This window comes from Budorcas taxicolor, chromosome 16 (genome assembly GCF_023091745.1).
Source record: "Budorcas taxicolor isolate Tak-1 chromosome 16, Takin1.1, whole genome shotgun sequence".
Classification (NCBI taxonomy): domain Eukaryota; kingdom Metazoa; phylum Chordata; class Mammalia; order Artiodactyla; family Bovidae; genus Budorcas; species Budorcas taxicolor.
Genome location: NC_068925.1, coordinates 69,741,462 through 69,767,869, shown reverse-complemented (window position 1 = coordinate 69,767,869; position 26,408 = coordinate 69,741,462). Strand labels below are relative to the sequence as shown.

The 26,408-nt window shown below is 38.5% G+C and overlaps 1 pseudogene; it reads right to left on the bottom strand.

Moving 5' to 3' along the window:
- Positions 1-6,678: 6,678 nt before the first annotated feature.
- Positions 6,679-25,979, bottom strand: LOC128061305 (histone-lysine N-methyltransferase SETMAR-like; annotated as a pseudogene).
- Positions 25,980-26,408: the final 429 nt, after the last annotated feature.

The following is a 26,408-nucleotide window of genomic DNA, read 5'->3' as shown; positions in this document are numbered from 1 at the left end:
ACAAAGACCGATGTTCATGAATCTGAGAGAAATTTAGGATAGTTAAAAATTCATACTCTCAGTATGCCTGTGTTGTACTTATGGGCTCTTTGATCTAATAAGTCTTCTTTTATTTAGGAATGAAAGAACAAGAGTCTGTTTATTTTCATATTCTTATTTCTGTTTTCAACATATGTCATATTTTCATTTTCTTATGTTTTATACTCACTCCACTTTGACAGTTTTAAACTTTCCTATGAAAGAGCCATAATATTTGATTTGAACATATAGTTAAGTGGCTCAAAATCTGCATCATTTCTGAACCAGAAATTTCTTTTTTTAAATTTTTTTGGCTGAAATTCTCTAGTATACCATATTATCTCCTGAAACCCTAAACTAGAGGAGAAAATGTTCTCTCTCTACCAGGAAATGAATTAACCATCATAATATTTTTAAAAAGATTTAATAGAGTACCTGGTGGACATGTGAAAAATAATTCCCTTTCACTACTGAGAATTATGCCTGGCCAGAGTACACCAAGTTACCATGAAATGGATTCTTATAAACTTGATTTCTTAATCTATCAATATCTATACAAAACATGCAAATTATTCTGGTTCAGTTATTGACATTTGCTAATAAATAAAAGATATATGTGTATATTTTAACATATGTCCATGTTTTCAGGTTTCAACAGGAGAGAGTTAGTTATGCAAATAAATCTAGGTTAACAAAACTGGACTTGGATGAATAATTACAATAATTTGCATTTTTGATTTTCTAATCAAGAGCATTTCCTCAATTAAAACTTATTTAGGTCACTGACTTTCTTAGTTTATATTTCACAGCAGAGATGAATTTTTTCAAATGTCACTCTCTAGTCATCTTTTAAAAAGTCCATATGAATCTTTCAGTTCAGTTCAGTTAAGTCACTCAGTCCGACTCTTTGCGACCCCGTGAATCGCAGCATGCCAGGCGTCCCTGTCTATCACCAACTCCCGGAGTTCACCCAAACTCATGTGCATCGAATCGGTGATGCCATCCAGCCATCTCATCCTCTGTCATCCCTTTCTCCTCCTGCCTCCAATCCTTCCCAGCATCAGAGTCTTTTCCAATGAGTCAACTCTTCGCATGAGGTGGCCAAAGTGTTGGAGTTTCAGCCTCAGCATCAGTTCTTTCAATGAACACCAGGACTGATTTCCTTTAAGATGGTCTGGTTGGATCTCTTTGCAGTCCAAGGGACTCTCAAGAGTCTTCTCCAATAGCACAGTTCAAAAGCATCAATTCTTCAGCCCTCAGCTTTCTTCACAGTCCAACTCTCCTCTACAAATACGATTTGCTTCCTTCATGTTGGTCTCCCTCCTTTTTCTTAGCCCTGCTATGCTCATGTTTACCCTGAGTTTTAAAGAAATACATTTATATAATCTGGAAGGCCTTTTCCAGTCCTGTTTTACCATATTCTGTAAGACCTCATTCAGGATATCTACACACATTGATTTATTTCCTTCTCTAAATCCTTCCAAATTTGTGCTACCTAATCAGAATCTAAATATATATATACTGCCTTGTTCTTCAGATGTTTCTGCCGTGTGCTTTTACACAAGTGGTAATGGATGTTAGTTTTGTTCATGAATTATTTCATTGTACATCCTTATTCAATTATAAACCTCCACCGAGAAACTCTCTCAGTGTAATTATTTTGTGTTCCTTCATACCTAAAGAAGGGCTCGTATCTGTGAGAGGTGTTTAATAATTTCTTGGGTTGGTTGCAATTTTATGTTTTCCCGGAATAGCTTTTAATTCATCTATGGGCAGGTCAATTCATAGGCTAATTTAGGTAATTTAATAAGCTTCCAGTGTTAAAAATGTCATTAGCAAGATATTTCTCTCAATTAAATATAAAGACTATATTTTTAAAGAGTTTTTTCCCCAATGTTTTGTACTCAGTCACTGAGTGCTAACTGAATGTAAGGCATCCTTCTTATGTGCCCAAGTGGATAGAGTGTGTATAGTGCTTATTTTTTTAATCATATTTAAAATTCATCCTAAGGGGTTAGTTATGATACAGGATATAGTGTTTATTTTTTAAATCATATTTTAAATTCAGCCTAGGGGGTTAGTTAAGATATAGGATGTATGATAGGATACAAAAAATACTGCAATTCTCTAAACATTTCCTATTGTATGTTTTTTGAAAAAGTATAATTACATAGTGTAGGAAACATGGAAAAGCAGAGCAAGATAAGAATCCCCCGTAACATGATTGGTTTCTTCATTGTTAATGCCACGTATATTTTGGTCTTTTCAGTACTTTTTCTAGATCAGGAATGAATCTAGAACTTTTATGAGATCCAAACTTTTACATTTTGGAGGACTTTTAAAAAAAGGAACACACAAACATAAATACAAATTTGAGTTCAAAAATGAATATTTATATAGAAAGGTAAAGGAAATCACAGAAATCATGAATTTTATAAACTTGAAAATGACCACACATGTCACACAATCCAGAAAAATAACAAATTACTGTTTAATATTTTGTTTGATTATCCTCCCCCCTGCCACATTTTGGGTTGAGCAATCATTTATTGCTTCTTCATAAGACAACAATTTTGAAATAACATATTCTATAGAAATGGGCTTCCCAGATGGCTCGGTGGGAAAGAATCCTCCTGCCAAGCAGTAGATGAGGGTTTGATCCCTGGGTCAGAAAGATCCCCTGGGGAAGGAAATGGTAACCCACTCTGTTATTCTTGCCTAGAGAATCGTGTGGAGAGAGGAGCCTGGCAGGCTGCAGTCCATGAAGTTGCACAGAATTAGACATGACTTAGTGATTAAACAACAAGAACAACATTCTGTATCAAATCTAGAAAGGTGTTTCCGTCTAGGCAGTGACTAGGCAGTGACTCATTCAGATCCTTCTTTTAGGCGACAAAAATAGGATCTGAATGCTGTAGAAGATTCTCTGAGGTGTGTGTTTGCAGACCTGGTAGATATGGAGGTAGGTCTGCTAGTCTGCAGGCTCATGAATTCCCAGATGATCCCTGGGGTATAGACAGTGACCTCCAATCTAGGGCAGTGACTGAAGCTGTTCCTTTCCTCTTGAGCAAAGATATGCCTGACTTTAGAAGGGCGGGTGCAAAGTGGGGGTTGGAACTGAAGTGTACTGGCTTTGTAAGCAGTCCACCCCTTTTCTTGATACATATTTGAACAAAATAGTATTTGAGTGATGTGATTTTTTTTTCATATAACAATCTATTGTGACTTTTTTGCATGCTAATAAATATTTTTCTAGAACATATTTAATATATGCTTGGTAGCCACCATGTAACAAAATGTACTGTCATTTTCTTAGCCAGTCTTTTATTGCTAGATATTTAGGTTTTTCCTAATTTTTAATATGATTAACAATGTTGCATCTGACATTATTATGCACATATATGATGCCATCTTTCAGAGTAATTTTTTTCTTAGGATAAATTTCTAGAAGTTGCAGGTTTTGGACAAAAGTATGCAGTTTTTTTTTTTTTTAAGGCTTTCAAATGTATATTAAGGCTTAATACATTGTCAAGATATTCTGTGGAAATACTGTAACAGTATATCCTATCAGTAAGTTTATGAGTGGAGAAGACTATAATTCTTGAATGGAGAGCACTATAAATTAAGACTAATAATTAACTCAGCACCCCAGAGAGAGCCATTAAGGAACTGCTTTTAGAGAGAAATATACCAGGCATGTGTGCCTGACACAGCAGTCTGCATGAACAACTTTGCAAAAGCTTTTTACTGACATAAAAGCCTGTGTTCTATCATTGAGTTTTATTACTTAGTAGTATGATGTATGATCTGATACTGAAAGAAATTTAAGATGGAATCTTGAAGGTTTGGCTATCTTTGGGAAGCTGAGAGAATTTGGTGCAGCAGGAATTTAAGACCCGTTCATATTGAGTGTTTGCAGTGCAGTATTAATGTCTTTTGATTTTGAAGGATGGTAACAATCAGTGTTTCCTAGTCAGGCATGAATGCATTACTGTGGTTTTCTGTCAATAGATTTGATGGTGTGATTATTTTCTACCTATTGTATTTAATATAAAATGAGGGGAAGTGGGGGCATATAGCATAATAAAAATGATAGAATACTCTATTGTTGTTCCACTGTTATTAGTGAAAGCCAGGAACAACAAAGAACAAAAGCTCTGTAACATAGTGCTAAACAAATAAAACGATTATTTTCAAATAATGGCTAGAACCTCGACACATTACACAGGAAGGATTTAATTTATAAAGAATTTAATTGCTTTGGATATTTAAAATCTCTTATGAAGCCTAGAATTTAAAATTCATTAAAGCCTTACTGTCTGGGGAAAATACTTCAGTGTGACATGTTATAAATAAGTCAAAGAAATTTAATCAAAAAATCCGTTTCAGATTCCATGAAAACAAGTAATGATTCCTTCTAACAACTGGCTGATGTGTCTTTTCTAGGAAATGCACAGTAAAAAACTACAGACATAATATCCCAGCCAAATGTAGTTATAAAATTGAACTAGAAGAAAGAGAAATGCCATCTGAGTAAATGGCACATGACACTTGCTGCCTTTGGGCCTGCACAGGACATTGCTGTAAGCAGGCAAACGAGTCTCCGGCCAGTTTCCTTTAGTGAGGCACTGTCTCCATCACTCATACCCACTTCCAACTATAATGTGATTGTGTTTGCTTTCTTGGTGTCCAAGTCATGTGAGGAGCCCAAGTCATTATATATATATGTATATATATAATCAAATTTCTGGGAAGTACAAAAACTCTGGCTGATATGTGTCCCCAGGTCCCAGTTTTCCAGCCTCTCTAGTACAAGCAGTCGTGTTAGAAGGCTAGTTGCTTTCCAGTAAGCACCTTTGTCATATTGGACATAAGTGATTTAACTTTTCTTCACACAGAACGTGTGTCATTTCATGTGTTAGCAGTTGATGCATAATGTGCCGAATTCATCCAATAATCTTATTCAGTCATATTTTGCGAGGGGATACCTACCAGGTGCTTTAGGATCCACAAAGAAAAATATTTAAATTATTTCCATTCTAAAATGAGAAGAGAAGTCCACGAATAATTATAATATGGAATACGATGACTGATGTAAGAGAAGAAATGCGAAATACTCTGAAAAATTCAAAAGAAGAGATTATATGTTTTGGGCGGTAGATTTGCAAGGTATTATGTAGGAGGTGCCGTTGGAGATGCGCCGTAACTGATGGATGGAATTTTAATGGGTAGAGATGTAACAGTGTAGATGGAGAGCACAGGGTAAGCAAAGGCACAGTATCGTAAAAACATGGTGTGTGCTTTGGAGAACAGAAAGTCATAGCATTCTGTAGAGACAGAGAGTTAGTGGGCATAGTGCCAGAAAGCTCATCCATGGTGAGAGGGTATCACTTAATTCAGTAGGTGGCGGAGGTGAGATATGTTGGTAGATGGCTACTAAGAGTAAAATGATCAGAGTCCAGACTTAGAATATTCTGGTTTAAATATCTTGGATTGCTTAGAACAGAGGGATGCTGATGCTATGCTTCTGCATAACTCTTTAGATAATCCCTTGCCTCTCTCTTTTTTGGGGTCGGTTTCGGTTCAATCACTCAGTCGTGTCCAACTCTGTGACCCCATGAATCGCAGCACGCCAGGCCTCCCTGTCCATCACCAACTCCCGGAGTTCACTCAGACTCACGTCCATCAAGTCAGTGATGCCATCCAGCCATCTCATCCTCTGTCGTCCCCTTCTCCTCCTGCCCCCGATCCCTCCCAGCATCAGGGTCTTTTCCAATGAGTCAACTCCTCACATGATTTTTGGGGTCAGGATGATTCTAGTCTTGCCCATTTTTTCACTTCAGTATTCCAAATGCCTATTCCAGTGCCTGGCACAGAGTAGGTTAATTAATTAACTCTTCCCCTAGACTTGACTATACCAGGGGGATTTTACAAAAGATAATCTGGCCTCTGGCCATACTCTTTTTCTTGTCCTCCAGGCAGTAGCTGCCAGTTTATTCTTTTGGCTCATCAGAAATAATCACCAGTGCCATACCATAATTTCCCTCATTTTTACCCATTATTAGAAGATGTCTGAAACTGTCAGCTTCCAACTAATGAAACCATTGTTAGGTTCCATAGATTTGCTTCTATTTCAGAGCATTTACTGTATCTTGCATGGTAGCACTCCAACTTTTCAACTTTTGGATCCTTTTGGACACTGTGAACAAGTCTCTAATGACTGATTGTCTAATATCTGTGCATGTAAATGATGATGAATATGATCATACCAGTGAATCCCATGGCCCCTAGCCTTTTCCTTCACTATAAAGTGATTTGACTGTTCTGAAGTAGTGTTGTTTGGTATACTCTTACCATGAGACTTGAAAAGAGCTGGCACAGCAGCAGGGCTAGGCCAACTGGGGTAAGAGGTATATGCAACATGCTTGGGCAACCTGTGTCTTTAGGACTTGCTGGAGCCCAACTATACAAAATACACAGCGACCTGTGTATTTTTTTTTTTCTTGAAGGTGGATATGCCAGAATTTATGCCATCCAGATCACATACAGCTCAGATGCCATGGTCATTCATATCTTGCTATAAATTATACACCCTGAAACTAATTGTAGTTTTGGACAGTGAATTTTAAATCATTATAACTAGACTCAAATACAACTTTATTAATTAAAATAGGAACCATTACAATCAGCATATTTTTACCAACAAGAAATAAGTTTGTTTATTCTTGCAGCATAAAAATCTGTGCTTCAGCATTCAGTGAACTCTTGGAAAGCATTTTCTGCCTCCTTCTGGTTGTGGAAGCATTTTCTCAGCAAAAAGTTGTTGAGATGCTTGAAGAAGTTGTAGTTGCTTGGCAAGAGGTCAGGTGAATATGGTGGAAGAGGCAAAACTTCGTAGCCCAAATGTTTCAGCTTTTGAAGTGTGATTATGCGAAGTGTGGTCAAGCATTGTTGTGGAGAAAAATTGGGCTCTTTCTGTTGACCAGTGTCAACTATAAGTGTCACAGTTTTCAGTGCATCTCATTGATTTGCTGAGCACACTTCTTAGATGTAATGATTTCACTGGGATTCAGAAAGATGTAGCGGATCATACGGGCAGCAGACTGCCAGACAGTGACTGTGACCCTTTTTTGGTGCAAGTTTGACTTTGGGAGGTGCTTTGGAGCTTCTTCTTGGTCCAGCCAGTTAGCTGGTTGTCTCTGGTTGTCATATAAAATCTACTTTTCATTGCACGACACAATCCAGTCAAGAAATGGTTCATTGTTGCTGCATAGAATAAGAGAAGATGACACTTCAAAATGATAATTTTGATTTGGGGTCAAATCACAAGGCACCCACTTATCAAGGTTTTTCACCTTTGCAATTTGCTTCAAATGCTGAATGACCATAGAATGGTCAATGTTGAGTTCTTCGACAGCTTTTCATGTAGTTGTAAGAGGATCAGCTTCTTGATGATTGCTCTCAGTTGGTTGTTGTCAACTTCCAGAGGCTGGCTGCTACATTCCTCATCTTCAAGGCTCTCATTCCCTTTGCAAAAATTCTTGAACCACCACTGCCCTGTATGTTTGTTAGCAGTTCCTGGGCCAAATATGTTGTTGATGTTGCAAGTGGTCTCCACTGCTTTATGACCCTTTTTGAACTCAAATAAGAAAATCGCAGATAAGGTATACAGATGACAACACTCTTATGGCAAAAAGCGAAGAGGAACTAAAGAGCCTCTTGATGAAGATGAAAGAAGAGAGTGAAAAAGCTGGCTTAAAACTCAACATTGAAAAAACGAAGATCATGGCATCCAGTCTCCCATCACTTCATGACAAATAGATGGGGAAACAATGGAAACAGCGACAGACTTTATTTTCTTGGGCTCTAAAATCACTGCAGATGGTGACTGCAGCCATGAAAATTAAAAAAAAAAATGCTTGCTCTTTCGAAGAAAAGCTATGACAAACCTAGACAGCATATTAAAAAACAGAGACATCTCTTTGCCAGCAAAGGTCCATCTAGTCAAAGCTATGTTTTTTCCAGTAGTAATATATGGATGAGAGAGTTGGACCATAAAGAAGGCTGAGTGCCAAAGAATTGATGCTTTTGAACTGTGGTGTTGGAGAAGACTCTTGAGAGTCCCTTAGACTGCAAGGAGATCCAACTAGTCCATCCTAAAGGAGATCAGTCCTGGGTGTTCATTGGAAGGACTGATGTTGAAGCTGAAGCTCCAATACTTTGGCCACCTGTTGCGAAGAGCTGACTCATTGGAAAAGACCCTGATGCTGGGAAAGATTGAGGGCAGGAAAAGAAGGGGATGACAGAGGATGAGATGGCTGGATGGCATCACTGACTTAATGGACATGGATTTGAGCAAACTCCAGGAGATGGTGATGGACAGGGAGGCCTGGCATGCTGCAGTCCGTGGGGTCTCAGAGAGTCGGACACGACTAAATGACTGAACAACAAGAACAAATTAATTTGCTCATTTGCTTTTTGTCTAATATCATTTCCGTAGCCTAAAATTATAAAATACACAACAAGTAATGTCATTCACAAAGAAATATAAAGCAAGAAGTGCACATTAAAATGATGTATAACTTAAGCACTTTTATTTAAGTGTATTTAATATCAAAGGGCAAAGTTCAACAATATGAAACCGCAATTATTTTTACGCCAACCTAATAGCAAGGCAGTAGCTTCTAAAAGGGGCCTTCTATCAGTGGGTCAAGGGAACTTTTTTTGTTTGTTTATTTAATATTGGACTTACAAGGACATATTTGTATGTTGAAAAGGAAAATCCACTTGCCTTGCTTTGTGAGTGTAGCTGGATTCAAGTGCAGCCTGCCCATTATTGGCTTCCCTTTTCCTACTCCACATGTCCCCAAAGAGGGGAAGAGGATAGATTTCACTGTTTTTAGTACCGATAAAGATTGAGTATTATGTAGTTATCACTGAAAACAAAATCCCATTGTCATCTGATTAATAGTCACCTTGTGAACACTGATTTTAACTATTCTACGTTTAACATTCTGTGTAAAATATAGTTGAAAATCCCTGTATAATAAGAGAACTTTTTCTAGGTAATATGGTCAATCAGTCGTTTCAGTGATGAGTTGTATGGGCCTTTCTATAGTCCCAAGAGGAGCAATATGATTCAGTAATGAGAATACAGACTTTGGTAGCAGTCAGACCTAATTTCAAGTTCTGGTTCTGCCTCTTCCTAATTTTGTATCTATTTTGAAAATAATAAATATGGATCTTAGCCAAATTAAAAAAAAGATAAAGAGGACTTTCCTTTGGAACCCAAGGGGACTCCTCTCTGATTGTCCTAGAGGGGTTTGTTACAGTCTCCATACAACAACTTGATCTGCCTAAAACCCTTTGAGTTTCCTGGCATCTTTGGGTCATAGCGTTGATGGCAAAAGTTCCGACGACTGGCTGATTCTACCGTCTAACCAGCCAGAAAACATTATCTTGTTATTGACCTCACTCAAGGCCAGTGGTTGATAGGTCATTTAGTAAATGTATCAGAGCATCTTCTCCAAGTGTGACTTATTTTGCCTTTCACATGGAAAGAGGCATACGGTATATTGTGCCTCTCCTTCTTATTGGTGGGGTGAAGAATTTTTTTCTTTAGAGGAGATATTCAGTCACTTGAAATGACTGTGTGCTGACTTGTCTTCATTACTGAGTTGTCAAGCCTCTTTATTTCTGTAGGATCTAGCCCCTGCTCTCTAGTACATGCATCTGTTTCTGAGGTATCAAGAGTATACGCCTTAGGCTAGTGAGCCAGTCTAGAGAGCTTTCCAGTTCCTGAAAAGATCTATTTCAGCTATTGGGTTAGAAACTGGGGAAATAACTTCAAAATATGTGGGGTGATTTACTGAGATTGCCTTGTCTGAACTCCATTTATTATTGTCACACCAAACTTCTGTTTATTAGGTTTGGAACATTTTTCATTAAAAAAAAAAATCAAATAGGATCTTAGCTGCCCATATATTTTCTTCTTACGGGCCCCTGGTCGTTGCCAAAGAATTGGACCATTTTGATTGCTTGCTTTACTACAGTGGCACTTGAACAGAGTGACAATCTATGGGTTCACTGTCTGCAGAGCAAAACTGGTGGTCTCACCTGGCCGGGGAATTCAGTGCCTCCTATGGATTGATTTGTTCCCCAAATGTTCAGCTGCACAGGCCGCGGGTCCAGTGCAGCACAGTTAATTGATAGCCCCACCTACTACCGAATGGGGATTCCCAGGTGTCACAATGGTAAAGAACATGCCTGCTAGTTAAGGAGACTCGAGAGACGCAGGTTGGATCCCTGAATTGGAAAGATCCCCTGGAGGAGGAAATGGTAACCCTCTCCAGTATTCTTGTCTGGAGAATCCCATGGACAGAGGAGCCTGGTGCGCTATAGTCCATGGGATTGCAAAGAGCTGGCCATGACTGAGCACAAATGTGTGCACACACTACTGCTGAATGTGGTATCCAGTCCTAACCAACTAGTCAGCCTGACCAGAGTCCAGACAACCACAGAGCTCATCTTGCAGCCTTACTTGGGTAGGGACCAAGCCAGCAGTCTTTTCCAACTATCCTCAGCCTCAGCACAACACCCATCCCTGTCCTCAGAATCTGAATAGCAGACTTGCCCTCAAGTAAACCATAATAGCAAGCAGACCCTACTAGTCTAAGGACATTATCAAAAGACACATCTCGCAATGCAAACTAAACTTACTGGTAAAAAAGTCTCTGCTATAGCAATGTGTGAATTCTGGAGGAGGGACTTGATTATGCAAATGTACAATAAGGAATCAAGGGTCAGAAAAATAAAGTAAAATGACATCACCAAAGAAAAGCAAAATAAAGCTCTACTAACTAACCCTAAAGAAATGGAAATCTATGAATTGTCAAAGAAATTATTTAGAATAATTCTCTTAAGTTTAGTGAACTACAAGGAAACATAAATAAGCTAAACAAAATTAGTAAACAATGAATAAACAAAAATGAGAAATTTGACAAGGAAATAGCAAACATAAAAAAGCTCAGAAATTCTAGAGTTGAAAGATACCATAACTGAACTGAAGAATTCAATAGAGAGTTTCAGAGGTAGACTTGACCATGTAGAGTCAGTAACCTGGAGGATAAGACATTGGAAATACCCAGTCAAAAGGGCAAAAGAAAAGAGAATGAAAAAGAGTGAAGAAAACCTATGGGAATAATGGGACACAATGAAAATAAACATGGAAACAATGAAAATGTGAAATTTCCAGAAGAAGAAAAAGAGAAGGGACAGAAAGAATATTTAAAGCAATAATGACTAAAGGCTTCTGAATCTGAGGCTAGAAAGGAACATCCCAGATGGATGAGGCCAAATAGGTTGAACCTAAATAAGGCTACAAAGGTCAACAAAAGTCTGTCTAGTCAAGGCTGTGGTTTTTCCAGTAGTCATGTATGAATGTGAGAGTTGGACTATAAAGAAAGCTGAGCACCAAAGAACTGATGCTTTTGAGGGGTGGTGTTGGAGAAGACTCTTGAGAGTCCCTTGGACTGCAAGGAGATCCAACCAGTCCATCCTAAAGGAAATCAGTCCTGAATATTCATTGGAAGGACTGATGTTGAAGCTGAAACGCCAATACTTTGGCCACCTGATACAAAGAACTGACTCACTGGAAAAGCCCCTGATGCTGGGAAAGATTGAAGGCAGGAGGAGAAGGGGACGACAGAGGATGAGATGGTTGGATGGTATCACCAACTCAGTGGACATGAGTTTGAGTAAACTCCGAGAGTTGGTGACGGATAGGGAGGCCTGGCATGCTGCGGTTGATGAGGTCGCAAAGAGCCGGATATGACTGAGCGACTGAACTGAACTCGACTGAAATAGGGCTACACTGAAACATGTTATAATTAAACTGTCGAAGGTCAAAGACAAAGAATTTTAAGAGCAGCAGTAGAAAAGAGAGAAGTTTTATACAAGGGAACCACCATTAGATTGTTGGCAGATTTTCAACAGAAACTTCTCAGGCCAGGATGCAACAGGATGACATATTCAAAATATTGAAAGAAAATAGCTGTCAGCCAAGAATTATATACTGGCAAAGCTCTCCTTCAGAACTGACCTTTAGAATGTCTTCTTGAGAAGACTTTCCTAGACAAAAGCTGAAAGCATTCACTGTCACCAGACCTGCCGTACAAGAAATACTAAAGTGAATTCGTTGAGTGGAAGTAAAAGAACACTAATTAACATCATGACAACAGAAAGGTAGTGTAAATCTCGCTGATAATGGTAGTCATGTTAGTTCTGCAATATGGTACTAGTGATGCATAATTCACAAAAAACTCTAAAAGTTAAAAAAAGACATAATAAAATAGTAAAAATAACCATAATTACAATAATGTCATGTTACATAATACAAAAAAAAAAGTAAATTGTAACATCAGTAACCTAGCATATGAGGAGAAAAAGAAAGAGAAATAAAAATGTTAAATTTACAAATGCTGTTCAGGTTAAATTGTTATCAGTTTAAAATATGGTATTATAAGTTTAAGATATTTATGTAAACCTCATGGTAATCACAAGAGAAAATATTGTAGTAATCATTCAAAAGAACACAATTAAGAAGTTAAAGCATACTGATACCAGAAGACATCAAAATAAAAATATACTCATCCCTAAATGTAATATTGTCAGATTTTTAATATGTTTGCAAATAAATTGCTGTTGGGTTAGAAAAATGAAAGAAGTAGTTAAAGAAAGAGAACAACAGATCTGTAAACAACCAAAGAACATTTAACAAAATGGCAATAGTAAGTCTTTTAATTTAACTATAAACATGAACAAATTAAATTCTTCAATTAAAAGACATGGAATGACTAAATGGATAAAATAACAAGATCCAACAGTATGCTGCCTATGAAAGATTCACTTTAGCCTTAAAGATAAAGGAAGACAGAGCATGAAAGGATGGAAAAAGACATTTCAAGCAAATATTCAGTTCAGTTCCCCACTCAGTTGTGTCTGACTCTTTGCAACCTCATGGACTGCAGCCTGCCGGGCTTCCCTGTCCATCACCAACTCCTGGAGCTTGCTCAAATTCATGTCCATCGAGTCGGTGATTCCATCCAACCATCTCATCCTCTGTCGTCCCCTTCTCCTCATGCCTTCAGTCTTTCCCAGCATCAGGGGCTTTTCCAGCAAGTCAGTTCTTCACATCAGGTGGCCAAAGTATTGGATTTTCAGCTTCAGCATCAATCCTTCCAATGAATATTCAGGACTGATTTCCTTTAGGATGGACTGGTTGGATCTCCTTGCAGTCCAAGGGACTCTTAACAAGCAAGTGTTAACAACAACCAAAAAGCAAGGGTATATATCCTTATCAGACACAATAGACTTTAAAATTGGTGAAGAGACAAAAAGGCCATTATATGATGATAAGTGAAGTCAATACATTAAGGCAAATAGAAGGGGAAATGGTAGAAGTGACAGGTTCTATTTTGTTGGGCACCAAAGTCACCGTGGACAGTGATTTCAGTCACAAAATTAAGAGATGCTTGCTCCTTGGAAGGAAAGCAGTGACAAACCTAGATACCATGTTAAGAAGCAGAGACATCACTTTGCTGACAAAGGTCTGTATAATCAAAGAAGGCTGAGTACTGAAAAATGGATGCTTTTGAATTGTGGTGCTGGAGAAGACTCTTGAGAGTCCCTTGGACTGCAAGGAGATCAAAAGAGTAGATCCTAGAGGAAATCAGCCTTGAGTATTCATTGGAAGGATTATTGCTGAAGCTGAAGCTCCAATATTTTGGCCACCTAGTGCAAAGAACTGACTCATTGAAAAAGACCCTCCTGATGCTCGGAAAGATTGAAGGCTTAAGGCGAAGGGAATGGCAGAGGATGAGATGCTTAGACAGCATCACCGAATCAATGGACATGAATATGAACAAACTCCAGGAGGTGGTGGAGGATAGACTGATTAGAACCATACTAGAAAAGGGATTGAGTCAGTAATCAAACGTCACCCAATAAAGAAAAGCCCAGGACTATATGGCTTCACTGTTGATTTTTTACCAAACATTTAATAAAGATATAAAACCAATTCTTTTCAAACTCTTCTAAAAAATCAAAGAGAACAGAACACTTCTACACTCCTTTTACAAGGTCAGCATTATTCTGACACCAAAACCAGAAAAGGAACTTTCTAGGAAAGGGAAGTACAAACCAATATTCCCAAGAAATATAGATGCAAAAATTCTCAATAAAATACTAGCAAATCAATAAATGGGGCTGAGATAATTGAATTTCACATGTTAAAAGAAACTGGACCCATATATTTCACCACTCACAACATTGACTAAAAATGGATTAAATACTTAAGTATAAGATCTATAACCATGAAACTCCTAGAAGAAAACAGGAGGAAAGCTCCCTCAAGCTTCCCAGGTGGCACCAGTGGTAAAGAATCTGTCTGCCAATGCAGAAGACCTAGGAGATGCGGGTTCGATCCCTGGTTCAGAAAGATCCCCTGGAGGAGGAAAATGGCAGCCCATTCCAATATTCTTGCCTGGAGAATCCCATGGATAGAGGGGCCTGATAGGCTACAGTCCATAGCGTTGCAAAGAGTCAGACATGACTGAAGCGACTTAGCACACATGAACACAAAGCTCTTTGACATAAGGTCTTGGTAATAATTTTTGGAAATGATACCTAAAGCATAAGCCAAAATAAAAGTAAAGAAGTGGGGCTACCTCCAATTAAAAAATTTCTGCAGAGAAAAACAAGTCATCAGCAAAGTGAAAAGAGAGCCTATGGAATAAGAAAAAATATTTGCAGACTATACATATGATGAGGGTTTCATGTGCACAATAAAGAACTTTGTACAATTCAGTAAAAAAAAAGCCCAAATAACCCAATTTAAAAAATGTACAAAGAACCTGGATGAACATTTCTACAAAGAAGATACACAGAAAGTCAGCGTGTACATGAAAAGATGCTCAACATCGCTAGTTATTCAGTTCAGTTCAGTTCGGTGGCTCAGTCGTGTCTGACTCTTCGCGACCCCATGAATTGCGGCACACCAGGCCTCCCTGTCCATCACCAACTCCCGGAGTTCACTCAGACTCACGTCCATCGAGTCAGTGATGCCATCCAGCCATCTCATCCTCTGTCGTCCCCTTCTCCTCCTGCCCCCAGTCCCTCCCAGCATCAAAGTCTTTTCCAATGAGTCAACTCTTCTCATGAGGTGGCCAAAGTACTGGAGTTTGAGCTTTAGCATCATTCCTTCCAAAGAAATCCCAGGGTTGATCTCCTTTAGAATGGACTGGTTGGATCTCCTTGCAGTCCAAGGGACTCTCAAGAGTCTTCTCCAACACCACAGTTCAAAAGCATCAATTCTTCGGCACTCAGCTTTCTTCAAGTCCATACATGACCACTGGAAAAACCAAAGCCTTGACTAGACGGACCTTTGTTGACAAAGTAATGTTTCTGCTTTTCAATACGCTATCTAGGTCGGTTATAACTTTTCCTCCAAGGATTAAGCGTCTCTTAATTTCATGGCTGCAATCACCATCTGCAGAGATTTTGGAGCCCAGAAAAATAAAGTCTGACACTGTTTCCACTGTTTCCCCATCTATTTCCCATGAAGTGATGGGACCAGATGCCATGATCTTTGTTTTCTGAATGTTGAGCTTTAAGCCAGCTTTTCCACTCTCCTCTTTCACTTTCATCAAGAGGCTCTTTAGTTCCTCTTCACTTTCTGCCATAAGGGTGGTGTCATCTGCATATCTGAGGTTATTGATATTTCTCCTGGCAGTCTTGATTCCAGCTTGTGCTTTATACAGTCAAAGCGTTTCTCATGATGCACTCTCACATAAGTTAAATAAGCAGGGTGACAATATGCAGCCTTGACGTACTCCTTTTCCTATTTGGAACCAGTCTGTTGTCCCATGTCCAGTTCTAACTGTTGCTTCCTGACCTGCATGCAGGTTTCTCAAGAGGCAGTTCAGGTGGCCTGGTATTCCCGTCTCTTTCAGAATTTTCCACAGTTTATTGTGATCCACACAGTCAAAGGCTTTGGCTTAGTCAATAAAGCAGAAATAGATTTTTTTTTTTTTCTGGAACTCTCTTGCTTTTTCCATGATCCAGTGGATGTTGGCAATTTGATCTCTGGTTCGTCTGCCTTTTCTAAACCAGCTTGAACATCTGGAAGTTCACAGTTCACGTATTACTGAAGCCTGGCTTGGAGAATTTTGAGCATTACTTTACTAGCGTGTGAGATGAGTGCAATTGTGTGGTAGTTTGAGCATTCTTTGGCATTGCCTTTCTTTGGGATTGGAATGCAAACTGACCTTTTGCAGTCCTGTGGCCACTGCTGAGTTTTCCAAATTTGCTGGCAAATTGAGTGTAACACTTTCACAGCATCATCTTTTAGGATTTGAAACAGATCAACTGGAATTCCATCACCTCCACTAGCTTTTTATGTAGTGATGCTTCTTAAGGCCCACTTGACTTCACATTCCAGGATGTCTGGCTCTAGATGCGTGGTCACACCACTGTGATTATCTTGGTCATGAAGGTCTTTTTCATACAGTTCTTCTGTGTATTCTTGCCACCTCTTCTTAATATCTTCTGCTTCTGTTAGGTCCAGACCATTTCTGTCCTTTATCAAGCCCATCTTTGCATGAAATGTTCCCTTGGTATCTCTAATTCTCTTGAAGTGATCTCTAGTCTTTCCCATTCTGTTGTTTTCCTCTATTTCTTTGCACTGACCGCTGAGGAAGGCTTTCTTATCTCTTCTTGCTATTCTTTGGAACTCTGCATTCACATGCTTATATCTTTCCTTTTCTCCTTTGCTTTTCACTTCTTTTCACAGCTATTTGTAAGGTCTCCTCAGACCGCCATTTTGCTTTTTTGTATTTCTTTTCAATGGGGATGGTCTTGATTCCTGTCTCTGTACAATGTTATGAACCTCCGTCCATAGTTCATCAGGCAGTCTCTCTATCAGATCTAATCCCTTAAATCTATTCCTCACTTCCACTGTATAATCATAAGGGATTTGATGTAGGACATACCTGAATGGTCTAGTGGTTTTCCCTATTTTCTTCAATTTAAGTTTGAATTTGGTGATAAGGAGCTCATGATTTGAGCCACAGTCAGCTCCTGGTCTTGTTTTTGCTGACTGTATAGAGCTTCTCCATCTTTAGCTGCAAAGAATATAATCAATCTGATTTCGGTATTGACCATCTGGTGATGTCCATGTGTAGAGTCTTCTCTTGTGTTGTTGGAAGGTGTTTGCTACAACCAGTGCATTCTCTTGGCAAAACTCTATTAGCCTTTATCCTGCTTCATTCCATATTCCAAGCCCAAATTTGCCTGTTACTCCAGGTGTTTCTTGACTTCCTACTTTTGCATTCCAGTCCCCTATAATGAAAAGGACATCTTTTTTGGGTGTTAGTTCTAAAAGGTCTTATAGGTCTTCATAGAACCGTTCAACTTCAGCTTCTTCAGCGTTACTGATTGGGACGTAGGCTTGGGTTACTGTGATATTGAATGGTTTGCCTTGGAAATGAGCAGAGATCATTCTGTCGTTTGATTGCATCCAGGTACTGCATTTCGGACTCTTTTGTTGACCATGATGGCTACTCTATTTCTTCTAAGGGGTTCTTGCACACAGTAGTAGATATAATGTTCATCTGAATTAAATTCACCCATTCCAGTCCATTTTAGTTTGCTGATTCCTAGAATGTCGACGTTCACTCTTGCCATTTCCTATTTGACCACTTTCATTTTGTCTTGATTCATGGACCTAACATTCCAGGTTCCTATGCAATATTGCTCTTCACAGCATCAGACCTTGCTTCTGTCACCAGTCACATCCACAACTGGGTATTGTTTTTGCTTTGGCTCCATCCCTTCATTCTTTCTGGAGTGCTTTCTCCACTGATCTCCAGTAGCATATTGGGCACCTACTGACCTGTAGTGTTCCTCTTTCAGTGTCCTATCATTTTGCCTTTTCATACTGTTCATGGGGTTCTCCAGGCAAGAATACTGAAGTGGTTTGCCATTCCCTTCTCCAGTGGACCACATTCTGTCAGACCTCTCCACTATGACCTGCCCGTCTTGGGTGGCCCCAGATGGTATGGCTTAGTTTCATTGAGTTAGACAAGACTGTTGTCCGTGTGATCAGATTGACTAGTTTTCTGTGATTATGGTTTCAGTGTGTCTGCCCTCTTATTCCCTCTCGCAATACCTACCATCTTACTTGGGTTTCTCTTACCTTGGACGTGGGGTATCTCTTCATGGCTGCTCCAGCAAAGCACAGCCGCTGCTCCTTACCTTGGATGAGGGGTGTCTCCTCATAGCCGACCCACCTACCTTGATCGTGGAGTAGCTCCTCTCGGCCCTCCTGCACCCACGCAACCACCGCTTCTTGGACGTGGGGAATAAACCATTAAATAAACCATTAAACCAAAGAAATCGTACCATTTTCAATAACATTTACTTCAATGAATACCTTGCAGACATTTTGCTACGTGAAGTAAGTCAGACAGAAAAAAGCATCTGAAATAAAACTAAACTAAACTCATGGAAAAGTAGATCAGGCTCATATTTGCTAGAGGGAAAGTGGAGAGGGCATTAGAGGAAGGTGGTAAAAAGATACAAATTTTCAGTATAAGATAAATAGGTATTATGAATGTAGTGTACAACATGAAGAAGAGTAAATCCTGAGTTCTCACAAGGAGACTTTTTTTCCCTTTTTTTTCCCTTTGTTGCATCTATATGAGAAGATGTATGTTAGATTAACCTATTGTGGTAATCATTGACAATATATATAAATCAAACTATCATGCTGTATTCCTTAAAGTTACTACAGTGATGTGTATCAATTATTTCTCAATAAAACCAGAAAAGAAATCTTCTGTGAACCAGCCAAGCACACTTTTAGGCCTACTGCCAGCTATTGAGCAAGGACATCAAATCCAGAATTTCTGTTAAGTGTGCTTGTATTGATAAATTTAGCCCCAATATAAAACTACTTTCTTTTTTTCCTTGATGGAATACTTCATAATTCATTCTTGTACATATTCCCCAAGATTTTGCCAAAATCAACAAGCCACATTCTGAAGAGTTTTTGGTGTGTAATTCTTTATTCTTGAATTTGATTTTTTATTGGTCCTTTGGGATCTATTTGGATCTGGCTGTAGTAAGACTGGTGACAATAAGGGGTGTTTTGTGTGTGAGTGCCTGCCTGTTCCCACATATGTATTGGGGGTGGAGCATGATAAGAATTAACTTCATCTTTATAGATAAGTCTGTGAGGTAAGGAAGATATTCTATAAATGTATTCTACATATGAGTATCCAGTTTGAATTTGCAGATTGGTATGTAAACTGCAGCGACATAGAATAATGACTGTTCAGGAAATGTTGCCAAATTGTTGAAGTCTGATTTCCCCAGGGATTCATTATCATAAAATCTCTTTTCCAGACCAAGGAAGATTTCACTGGATCAAAGGGGTTAGATTTGGCTGGTTAGAATTGGTCTCTTTTACTTTCTAAATCAAAATCAAGACCAAATAATTCCACTGAGACCTTGCCTTGAATCTGATAGTCCTTGTGATCAAAGATTCCTTTCTGCTCTCTATAACCTCGCTTTTTCTTTCTTTTTTTCTTGCATCGAATCATCTGATCTTCTCAAGGATTTGATAAACAATCATCTATTGTTTGTCATGGATAATAACATAATAGACTTAAACAAGCACTCAATTTGTCATACTCTTTTGGGCTTACAAGCACGTAATTTTGCAAGTTTGAATCAAAGATGGATTTTAGGAAACTGTTTAAAAGTAGAAACAGAAGCCCTGATCCATCATTTATTATAGTGCTTAATTTTGCACAAAATGATCAAGTGAACTCTGAAAGAGTATAATAAATGACATATTCCTCCAGTAACAAATATTAGCACACAAAACAGGCAGACATGAATCTACTCTATCCAAAATTTTACCCAGTAGAGTTTCTTTTGCCTGAGTATAATTTGTACTCACTTGCCTGGGGATCTGTGGAAATTTGCAGCAGAGCCAAGTTCTTTTGATTCCTGCTGAGATTCTTATGATGCCAAGTCACTTCTCACACCCCTGACCTTGGGTTGATACTGCTTGGGAGAATATTGTTTACTTAAGAAAGAACAAAGGTGCCCCCAGAGTTTAAGTTTTTATATATTATTTCTTAGTTTTTATAAAGACATTGTTAAAACAATTATAAAATACTATGAAAGGAAATAAAACTCTAGTTTCACTTGTAACTCAACTCCCTACCACAGCAGCTATTTTCATTCCCTCTTGTGTCCCTTTCATTTCTGAATGCGGACAAATTTAGGGGGCTTCTTGGGCAGCTTAGCTTTCTCGGGCACTTAGTAAGCTTTCCATGTGTTTGATGCCAATCGATTTCATGTATCAGTAAGTGTATCACAGGTCTTTTCTAGACTTCTGTACTTTTATGCTTTTCTCTCTATATATTTGGCTTTCTGCTTCCCTTTTCTCTCGACTAAATTATTAATCGGAAAATCTTTATTTATTTTCGTGCATCATGTCCAAAGAGGGTCAGCAGTGGGCTCTGCCTAATCTTTCATTTCTCTCTTTTTTAAAAAGCTGTCTGCTCCTATGGAAAATCTTTTCTAAATATCATGCTCCTAGCTGACTATTGCTCTTGGGGACACTAATCCATTCAGAGATTTGAGCAATGAGTGTGATTCTTTTGACTTGTTAGCTAGGATTGATCAAGGCTGAGTTTTAATCAACTTAGTTAAAGCATTCCTAAATTTTTCATTGTAGTTTTTGGGTCTGAGAAGCAGTTGCCTCTTTCTACTCTCTAACTCTCTGAATTCATGGACTCTGTTACCTATCTCCCTTGTCTTCAAACTGGGCCAGTTAGTTTCTGTGGCCAGTTCGTCCCCTCCCTCTTGCAAACCTCGCCAAAGGCAATGACAGCACTGGTTCCCAGTATCAGCAGTTTGCTCCCGCATGGCTTCCTCTGCACCTCTAACTTTAGCACGCTGTGTGTTCTGCTTCCCAAGTTTTCCCAACACAGATTGCCGCCTTACCAGCCTCCATTAGCAGTTTTCCTGCTGTCTGCCAGTTGACCATGAAGCCAGTATCACATAGTTCAGGTTTTCATTAGAGCTACTACAGTACATTCTGCTTTTAGGTTCCAATTTTTATATCTGTCCATACAGGTTCAGTTTTGGTGTAGTGACAGACAGCTCTGACATCCCAGTGACTTGACATGGGGGAAATTGATTTCTTGTTTATAGCAGCCAAAGGGGTTGAAGCCTTATAATGTCTTAGGGCGTCAGGCTAATGGGGAATTCATCTGAGCACATCCTTGGATAGCTGCTGAGGCAAGAAAGGGGTGGATAGGATCGTGTGCTGGAATGACACCCTGACATTGGATTGGTCATTATAAGTCATGTGATCAGGCCTAACTTCAGAGTGGGTGGGGAAATGCTGTCCTTCTGTTGTGGGTTGAATACCACTCATCAGAAGATGTTGAGGCACTAACCCCCAGAACCTGTGAATGTGACCTTACTTGGAAATGGGGTTGTTACCCAGATAATCAAATTACAATGAAGTCATTAGAGTGGGCTGTAATCTAATATGACTGATGTCCTTTTAAAAAAGAGAAATTTGGGCAGAGATAAGTATGTGTAGAGGAAGGATTATGTGAAAACACAAGGAGAACATTAACTATAAGCCAAGATCTGCCTGAGGTTACCAGAAGCCAGGAGAGAGTCTCCCGCACAGCTCTCAGAAAGAACCAACCTGGTCGACACCTGGATTTCAGACTTCCGGCCTCCAGAACTATGACGTGATAGATTTCTGTTGTTCGAAGCTTCTCAGTTTGTAATGCTTTATTACTTCAGTTCTAATACACTTCCTGTATATCTAAGAGGAGAAGATTGGAATATTTATAAACAGCGTTAATGAGCATCACAGTGTCTTTATTGATGTAAAACATACATCACTTTACTAGTTTTAATCCCAGTTTATAGAAAAATTTGCACCCCATCTTCTTCACTTAGCATTAATTAATGTCTTTATCCTTTTATACAGACATATTTTCATTGCTAAATTGCTGTGTTATATATAACTATTTATATTTTATTTTTAATTGTAGGATAATTACTTTATAATATTGTGATGGGTTTTGCCATACATTAACGTGAATCAGCCATAGGTATACATATGGCCCCTCCTTCTTGTGCCTCCCTCCCGCCTCCCTCCTCCTTGCATCCCTCTAAGCTGTCACAGAGGACCAGCTTTGGGTTCCTTGTGTCATAGAGTAAATTGCTGCATTATATCTTATCATATAGTCTTAAATGTTTAATTTATAATTTTCATGCTGTTAACAAGTACTATGAATTGCAAAATCAAAAATAGAAAAAAAATATAAAATTCTCAGATAATATCAATTTCCAATAAAGCAGTGAATTTGAGGCACTAGGAGTGTAAATATATTGTCCAGTATTGCAACAAATGTACTTGATGCAGACTCTTAGAAAGTCTGAGATTATTGCCAAAATTTATTTATTATTACACAGAGAACATGTATCAATTTGTTCTGTTACTAGACTTTATTGGAGCCTAAAAATATATGTGCAATATAAAAATTTCTCTGTAAATATTCCAAGGAAAATTTCAGTGTTATCCCTTAATTCAGTGGTAAAGTAAGTCCTGATTTTCTGGGGAATAGTCAATGGAAAAAATCCAAATTAAATTTATTCTTATTCTCAATATCTGGTGTTGCTCAAGAAGAAAATTCTTTGATCTTCAACTCCTACTCAGATATATATCCTTGTAAGGGATGTTGTACTACATGCTGGAACACTTTCTTTCTTCTTTCCTGCTCCAGCATTAAATTATGTATGACTCCCTGGTGTATATAAATATTTCCTTCTAGTTGGAATCTCACTTGCAGATGGTAGAATGTCATAAATATAACTTAAAAAACCCCCCCAGTAACAGACTCAGGATACTCAAGGTATATTAATGTCACACATCTATGAAAAATGCATGAGATTCTTTCATAGAGTGATGATGCCATTTTTATTTCTCATCTATATTTAACCCTGAGAAAAGTGAGCAGAATGACAGAGTAAAATGAAATATGTTCTTTAAGCTACATTTCATGGTTTCATGGTTGAATTAAAGATATCCTTATTTAGTGTCCTGAAATGTCTGCAAGTTTGCTGAGACCATTTCAGTACCAAGCCCAGTTTAATACATTGAAGAGAACATTCAGCACAGTATGTGGGGAATAAGGTTCTCAAGTTGTGTTCTTATAGTCTGTGTGTGGCTTTTTTTTTTTTTTTAACTGTGTTTCATAAAGTTCCAGATAGAGGAGAGGCAGAGTTTTGGTTATCTGAGGATGTCTAAGGAACTAACATATAAAATCAGTTTTATAATTCGAGGCTTTTCATTGGAATCAACCAATAACTTCCTTACCACTCTCATGGAGATACAGCTGTTATTTATTGCAATTACAGTGCAAAGCTCAGCTGGTAAAGAATCCACCTGCAATGCAGGAGACCCTGGTTCGATTCCTAGGTTGGGAAGATCCACTGACGAAGGGATAGGCTACCCACTCCAGTATTCTTGGGCTTCCCTTGTGGCTCAGCTGGTAAAGAATCCACATACAATGTGGGAGACCTGGGTTTGATCCCTGGGTTGAGAAGATCCCCTGGAGAAGGGAAAGGTTCCCCACTCCAGTACTCTGGCCTGGAGAATTCCATGGACTGTATAGTCCATGGGGTTGCAGTCACAGCAATTACTACGTACTGGGCACTGTGCCAAGTGATTTACGTACATCACTCATGTAGTTTTCTCAAGAAACAGATAGAGTAGCTATTGTTATCCTCATTTTTATAGATAAGGAAGCTACAGTTTAGAAAGGATAGAGTAGCTATTGTTATCCTCATTTTTATAGATAAGGAAGCTACAGTTTAGAAAGGATTCGTCCAAGTTAATGGATACTGAAATGTGAATCTAACCAGCTTGCTGTCTCAGTCTCTTCTAACCATTACTCCAGAACTTTCCAATACCGTTTCATGTAGTAGCATGCATAGAAATTGGCAACACTTGCATACACACTTGAGAAAACTGAAGGGGATTTGGGAATATATATAATGGGGCTTGGTGGAAAACAAGTTATTAAATTTTCCCTGTGTTATGTAACTATTAGAAGAAAAATAAAAACAAAAGAACAAGGACTTTTTAAATAAAAATAATAAATCTTGTCCCATTTTATTTTTTCAATTTTAGAGAAGTATGGTTGATTTGCAATATTATGTTAATTTTTGCTGTACAGAAAAGTGATTCTGTTATACATATGTATATTCTTTTTCATGTTCTTTTCTATTATGGTTTATCTCAGGATATTGAATATAGTTCCCTGTGCTATACGATAGGACCTTGTTGTCTGTCTATCCTACATATATTAGCTTGGTACAAATGTAATTGTGGTTTCAGACTATGAATTTTAAATAATTATAACTAGGCTTAAAAAGCAGAGACATTACTTTGCCAACAAAGGTCCGTATAGTCAAAGCTGTGGTTTTTCTAGTAGTCATGTATGGATGTGAGAGTTGGACCATAAAGAAAGCTGAGCACTGAAGAATTGATGCTTTTGAACTGTGGTGTTGGAGAAGACTCTTGAGAGTCCCTTGGACAGCAAGGAGGTCAAACCAGTCAATCCTAAAGAAAATCAACCCTGAATATTCATTGGAAGGACTAATGCTGAAGCTTTAATACTTTGGCCATCTGATGCAAAGAGCTGAAAAGACCCTGATACTGGGAAAGTTTGAAGGCAGGAGAAGGGGATGGTAGAGGATGAGATGGTCAGATGGTATCATCAACAAAGTAGACATGAGTCTGAGCAAGCTCTGGGAGATGGTGAAGGACAGGGAAGCCTGGTGTGCTGCAGTCCATGGGGTTGCAAAGAGTCGGACATGACTGAGCAACTGAACAACAACAACAGAAAAAAAAAAAACCAGCAAGGCTCAAATACATCTTTATTAATCAAAATAGGAACCATTACAGTTATTTTTGGCAACGAGAAATAAGTTGGTTTATTCCTGTAGCATAAAAATCCATGCTTTGGAATTTGGTGAGCTCTTGGAAAGCACGTCTGCCTCCTGCCAATTGTGGAAGCATTTTCCCTGGAAAAAGATGTTGAGAAGCCTAAAAAAGTGGTAGTCAGTTGACAAGAGGTCAGGTGAATATGATAGATGAGGCAAAACTTTGTAGCCCAATTTGTTCAGCTTTTGTAGAACTGATTTTGCAACATGCAGTCAGGTGCTGTGGAGAAGAATTGGGCCATTTCTGTTGACCAGGATTGGCTTCAGGCATTGCAGTTTTGGTGCATCTCATCAATTTGCTGAGTTTTGCAGGGATTCAGAAAGCTGTGGTGGATCAGATGGGCAGCAGACCATCAAACAGTGACCGTGACCTTTTTTTGCTGCAAGTTTGGCTTGGGAAAGTGCTTTGGAGCTTCTTCTCAGTCCAACCACTGAGCTGGTTGTCAACGGTTGTCACTTATTGTTGTACATCACAGTCTGATTGAGAAATGGTTCTTTATTGTGTACAATAAGAGAAGACACTTCAAAATGACGATTTTTTTGATTTTCGGTCTGCTAATGAAGCACCCAGTTTTTCAACTTCCAGTTTGCTTCAAATGCTGAATGACCATAAAATGGTCAACATTGAGTTCTTTGGCAACTTCTCATGTTGCAAGAGGATCAGCTTTGATAATTGCTCTCAATTGGTTCTTGTCAACTTCTGATGGCTAGCCGCTATGCTACTTACCTTCAAGGCTCTCGTCTTCTTTGCAGAACTTCTTAAACCACCACTGCACTGTAAGTTCATTCACAGTTCCTGGGCCAGATGCGTTGTTGATGTTGTGAGTTGTGTTCACGGCTTTATGACCCATTTTGAACTCGGATAAGAAATTTGCTCAAATTTGCTCATCATTTAACATCATTTCCACAGTCATATAAATGGAAATACACATACATATAAAATAATCAAATAATAAGTCATTAGCAAAAAAGCATAAAGTGAGAAATGCACATTAAAATGACATATAAAACATAACCACATTTATTTAAGAATGTATTCAAGAATCAAATGGCAAATTTCAGCAGTGCAAACACCGCAATTACTTTTGCACCAGCCTAATATAATAGTTTGCATCTGCTCTTGGCATATTTTAAATAAGGGACATGAGCTCACTTCTATGACCATATAATTTTGGCATCAGACTTTAGGCTTGAAACATAATTTCTGACCAGATATTTTTTTAAGGACAGTTTCTTCAAATTCTTGACAGTGATCATCAACTAGAAACTTCTACAAACAA